A 6,653-nucleotide genomic window follows, 5' to 3' on the forward strand; every position below is an offset into this window, starting at 1 on the left:
CAATGGTAAACCCAGGAAGGGACAACGTTTCCATATAGGGAGCACCAATATTTCCAAAAGAACGAAAAGGACTAGAATTCCCATTAGAGGGGTTTCCTTGGTTGGTGAACTCAGGAACTGTTTCCATTAGTCTCAACCCATGATCTACTAAGGAGTATTTCCACAAGAAGGATGTTTTTTCCATGGTCAATTAATTGATTTTAGAACTTTAACAAAAATAAAACAAAAAGGGGTAATCTAGGTATAAGGGTTTACCAAGTATCCGTGAACCGCAATATACACCTTGGCGGAACCAAGGACTTAACGTATGGTGGCTAATCTCTCTGAATTCTATGTTTGGTGTATCACGTCTACAAGGCGGTTGACTCAGTTACCTGTGGCTAAAGGATAGAAACCTAGTCGGGTCTCCCAATATATACGTTACGGTACGGGGAGGACAAGTCTGTGTTAGTGTTGTCTAATGCATAACCGTTCGATGAGAGCATTCCCATATACTTGCCATATGTGGAGCTTCTTTGATATACCTATAAGTAGTGGAGAACGATCTTATATACTTACATACGTGGAACGGGATATCACCGCCAAGGTACAATGCTAGAAGATAATGACAGCTGCTCAGTAAATTTTAATGTTTATCTTGAATTATGCTTCAGTTTTGGGCTCAAAACGATGTGACATGAATGTCTAAGATGCAACTATATGATAAAAGAAAAAGAATCATTTCGATGAAATCTAGACTAATCAAGGGAAGAAGTTTCAATCAATAATGCATCAAACAAAATGTTGTCTACTAGCTTTCACTTTCGTTTTCCAAATGCAACGCCAAAAAGTAAAAATGATTTCCACTTTTCACTATCCTAATTGCAACTTTACTAAAATGATTTTTCACTTTTACCAATATGCACTTATATGAATTATTCTTTTCTTTTCATTTTGAATTATTTAATTCACCTAATGCGCTCTTTAGCTTTCAATCACCGAAAAATGTGATCTATTTTCAATGATGAATCTCAAAAAAATATCTTTTCAATGCACCTAATCTAATGCATTTTTACGAAAACTAAATTTTGAAAGACAAGCTAAAACAAATGCAAAATAATGTTTTCAATGATTTCCACAAAAAAAACACTCAATCAATTAGAAAAACCAACATCTCAATGACACAAACAAGTAGCAAGCGAATACTAATTGACCTAAACCCCTAAGACTCTATCAGAACTCACTTCAAAGCCAATGGGATAAATTTTGCAAATTAATCAAGACAATAACTCAATACACTGACAAATCCAAGCATACAGGAGAGGGAAAGACCTCAGAGGTCAAGACACACTAGACCCTATGACAGAAACCCTAAAATTTCACAATTCTCTAGGATTAGCGCGACTGCTAGAGTCAAACTCATGCTGACAAGGGTTTCAACGCAGCCGTTATAAAGAAAAACGTGCTGGCAACGCAACTGTTCTAGGAAAAAGCGCACTCGATGAGAAATATTAGGAAAAATAAAAATAATTTCAATAAGAAGTCCAAACTTAACACTCTAAAGCAATAATCACTCAAAGCGTAGACCTATACAGAATCTAAAGGACTGATAATTCGATGGTTGGTCAAATTGATCAAAAGACCAAACACAAGAAAAAGGTTGAAAGGGCTATAGGTTCCCCAATGGAATCACCATTTTATTGTGAAGATAAATCCCTTCTACAGACAAAAGTGATCTCTCTAGTCCTATGAGAGGATCTAGCAGCAAACTAGACAAACTAGTGCAAAACTCTCCTAGTTTATGTTTAAAAATGCAAAGTGAGAGAGAGAAACCTACCTCACTTTGATGTTAAGTGCTCAACCTTTGATGATGATCTCAATCCCTTACCTTCCAAGCTCTCTCCTTGCTATTACTTGCATCCGAATACCCACAAGATAGATAAAAAAACAACAAGAGATACAAGAGCATACATATTATAATTCAAACATAAACTACATGACATATCAAGGAGCATCATGCTAAATGAATAAATATTTAGACATTTATGGAAAGTAAACACTAGATGTATATATTAATGAATCAAAAATGGAATCATACAACCATTTCCTCTATGTTGGAGACCTCCTTTGTTTTGGATTTCCAAGTCCAAGCCAAGGTCATTCAAACACTCCTTCTCCTTAATTACATGGGCAACATTTAGGCGTAGTTTCAGCATAGGAATGCAAGCAAGCAATGACCAACCATTTGGGGATGGAATGGACTTTATTTATAGGATGGGAGAGGGATTTAGGGATCCACAAAAGAGAGAGGAAGGTCCACATCTCAAGGGGAAAATCCCTAAAGGTAGGATCAAGGGTTCAAAATGGGAGAGCTTGACCATATCTCTATCCAACAACATCCAGCTTGTTGTTCTCGAAGATTCTAGTAGGTGAAGCTTCTCCTCCACTTTAGGAAAGACTTCCATAAGATGTTCAGCGTGGGTTTTCATATCAAAATCCGTGCTAGAAGTGCTATGTCAATATGTTGTAACAAGCCATCAGCACGGGCCAGCAGCATTACAAAGCGTGTTGATCCTGAAAACTAGGGTTTTAGGCAAATTTCTCTAGAATTTTCTCAGGGCATCTCTTCTTCTATTCTTTAGGGTGTTTCTATATGTGTTTCATAGTGAGTACACTTCATAGTTTTCGTCACTTTGTGACACTTGTGACATGTATGACACAAGGTGCGACACTTAGGATATGAGACTGGGAGTGCGACAAAATACTGTATAGGTCTGCGCTTTGAGTGATTACTACTTTACAGTGTTAAGTCTGGGCTGATTTTTGAAATTATTTTTATTTTTCCCAATATTTCTTGTCCAACGCACTTTTGCCTGGAATAGTCGAGCTGCCAGCGCACTTTTCTTGATAACAGTCACGCCAAAAACCCTGTCAACATGGGTTTGACTGTAATAGTTGCGCTGATCCTAGAGAATTACAAAATTTTATGGTTTCTGTCATAATGTCCAATGTGTATTGACCTTTGAGGTCTTTCCCTCTCTTGTATGCTTGGATTTGTTAGTGTTTTTACTAATTTTCTTGATTAATTTGCAAAATCTATCTTATTGGCTTAGAAGTGAGGTTTTATTGAGTCTTAGGGTTTTAGGTCAATTAGTCTTTGCTTGCTACTTGTTTGTGTTAATGAGATGCTGGTTTTTCTGATTGATTGAGCGTTGTTTTTGTGGACATCATTGAAAACATCATTTTGCATTTGTTTTAGCTTGTCTTTCAAAATTTACTTTTCGTAAAAATGCATTAGATTAGTTGCATTGAAAAGATATTTTTTGAGATTCATCATTGAAAATAGATCGCGTTTTTCGGTGATTGAAAGCTAAAGAGTGCATTAGGTGCATTAAATCATTCAAAATGAAAAGTAAAGCATAATTCATATAAGTGCATCTTAGTAAAAGTGAAAATCATTTTACTCTTGAAAAGTTGCATTTATGATAGTGAAAAGTGGAAATCATTTTTACTTTTTGGCGTTGCATTTGGAAATCAAAAGTGAAATTTAGTAGAAGGAATTTTTTTCGATGCATTATTTATGAAACTTCTCCCCTTGATTATTCTATCTTTCATCGAAATGGAAAGTTTTCTTTTCTCATATAGTTGCATCTTAGGCATTCAACCGACATCGTTTTGAGCCCAAAACTGAAACATAATTCAAGATAAACATTAAAATTTACTGAATTAACCTAAGGAGCTTTTGGAACTTAACGCGAACATTTTTAGGTCTAGGTTAGAGATGTGTTCTGACATCTATAAACCTATAAGTTGTCGTTATCTACCAACATTGTATCCCTAGGGTGATAGATTGTTCAACATACAGAAGTATATAGGAGTGTTCTCCATTACTTTCGGATACATTGGAGGTGCTCCACGTATGGAAATTATATGAGAATGCTCTCATTGAACGATTATGCATTAGACAATGCTAACACAGACTTGTTCTCCCCGTACTGTCGCATATATATTGGGAGACCCCACTAGGTCATTATCCCTTAGCCACAGGTAACCAAGTCAGCTGCCTTGTAGACGTGATACACCGAACATAGCATTCAGAGAGATTGGCCACTGTACGTTAAGTCCTTGGTTCCGCTAAGGTGTATATTACGGTTCATGGATACTTGGTAAACTTTTTTGCCTAGATTACCCCTTTTTTGTTTTAATTTTGTTAAAGTTCTAAAATCAATTCATTGACCACATAGAAAAACATCATTCTTGTGTAAATACTCCTTAGTAGATCTTAGGTTTAGACTAATGGCAATAGTTCATGAGTTCACCAACCAAGGAAATCCGTTTGATGGTAATCCTAGTCCTTTTCCTTCTTTTGGAAATATTTTTGCTCCCTATATGGCAACGTTATCCCTTCCTAGGTTTACCATTGGTTTTCCAGATTGGTTATTTTCGACCCCTATGGTTCTGAATGTCCAAATTTCTCCTCAACTAGACTCTACTCCACCTTAGCAATATCAGCCTCTGGTTGATCGTAAAGTTAACTCTTTACCTTCTTTGCATGTTCGGTCTTCTTCCCCTTCTTCCTCTTCATCTGGTAAAGTCTTGCAAGCTAGTAACCAAGTGGATAAGAAGAAGAATATTAAGAAGAAGAAAAATAAGCAAAGCACCAACCAAGTAGTCACTGTTACCAATGCAGCTAATGCTGAAAAATCTTCCAGTCAACCCCATAAAGTGAAATTCCCTTGCATGTTTTGTAAGGGTGACCACCTTCTTAGAGATTACCCTGGTATTCCAAAGGTCTTAGAAGTGTGGTCCATAGGTTCTCGTCAACCTTCGTCATCAGCCTTTGGAGATCATGCTGGTGATAAACCTTCAACTAATGACATTAAAACCCATGGGAAAAAGGGAAAAGTTAAATTTCCCTATAGGTTATGTCAAGGGAATCATCATATTCACCTTTGTCCTTATATGGATGAGGCCTCTAAAGTGTTGGATAGCATTATCGCTTCTCAACCTCATTTTCCAACCGGTTATCGGAAGCATTCCCTTGATCCTCCACTAATTGATCAAGTGATTGATCAAAACTCATCTCTGGTCAATCCCACTCTCTCTAATGTTGAATCCCATGAGTCTATTCCCAACCAACTATTGGTCGAGAAAATGGTTGACCTGATTCCACTTTCAGTCGATCATATCCATCCTGTAGAGAGTGAAGTTCATACCGCTCATGTTCTTCTGGTTTCTTCAAATTCCAAAGAATTAGGCGGAAATCCTCTTGTTCTCATGGTGCAGGGGATGGTACTCCTATTCCCGTGATCCAAGGGGTGATCCTCCTCTTCCTGTAACGCAAGGGGGAAATTCTCCCATTCTGATGGCACCCCCTCCAAGTAGTTTAGTCACTTTCTTTGATTGGAGTCGACTGGTAGGATATCGTCTTCCTTCTTATGTGCCCTTCTAGATCACGGTGTAAGCTTATAATATGGTTGTACCTAGCACAATTATAGATGAAGGTACGTTTGTTAGTATTTTTTCTTCCACTGCTTGGCAAGCTTTAGGTTCTCCGTAGCTTGTGCCTGTTACCCATAATCTGTTAGCTTTTAACAAAGGAACCAATCAATTGTTAGGGATCCTTCCTAATTTGCCTATTACTTTGGGAGGAAAAACTATCTATCTTGATGTGATGGTTGTCCAAGGCCCTTTAGATTTTAATCTACTCCTTGGTCGTGACTACGTTTATGTCATGGGAGCTCTTGTCTCTTCTCTTTTTCATGTGATATGTTTCCCGCATGAAGGAATAATTGTGACTGTTGATCAGCTATCATTTGTTGGTCCTAATTCATCTCCCAATCAACCTTATTCCCTAAATGGTCCATCTATGCAAGTGGTATCACCCCCGCCACAGGTTAATTATGTGGCCACCTACTCTGTGCCCTCGTCTATTGATGATCTAATCAGTGATATAATGCATCATGTATTGGGGGAATTGGAGCCTGATCTTTCCATTAGATCCCCTAACAGGTATCCCTTCTAGAGTGTTGTTCTCCCATCTGATGAGAACCTCTTGGAATCCATGGTCTCTTATATTCCATGATCAAGGTGTCATGAAGATAGTTCTTTTACTATGCCAACCTCATTAAAAAATGAAATAGGTGTCATGAGGATAGTTCTTTTACTATGTCAACCTCGTTAAAAAAAGAAATAGGTGTCATGAGGATAGTTCTTTTACTATGTCAACCTCGTTAAAAAATGAAATGGGTCTCCATGAGAATAGTTCCTTTACTTGTGTCAAGCTCGGTAAAAAATGAAACAAGGTTTCATGAACATGGTTCTTTTCCTGTGCCAAGCTCGTTAAAAAATAAAATAAATCCCCTTCCAATTTGAGTCTTTGACTAGATCTCATAAAATACTAGTCAAGTCTTTCACTTGATCTCATAAGTGAACCTTCATTCTATCCACCTGTTAGTAACCATTATTCTGCTTCGGTGAAAGAAATGAAGCTTGGGGGTCATGTACCTCAAATTAAGTCATTATGTTGGGGGCATTCAAAATCATCTCAAGCATAGTTTTTCTTTCAAGATTGTGTAAAAATGAAACCAAACCCAAGCATAGTTTGTTTCTTTTTCAAGCTTGTGTAAAAATGAAACCAAATCCAAGCATTTTTTTTCTCATGTTTCAAGCTT

Source organism: Pinus tabuliformis, chromosome 3_2 (assembly GCF_031772625.1).
Source record: "Pinus tabuliformis cultivar Carrire ecotype Pingquan chromosome 3_2, CPIR1, whole genome shotgun sequence".
Classification (NCBI taxonomy): domain Eukaryota; kingdom Viridiplantae; phylum Streptophyta; class Pinopsida; order Pinales; family Pinaceae; genus Pinus; species Pinus tabuliformis.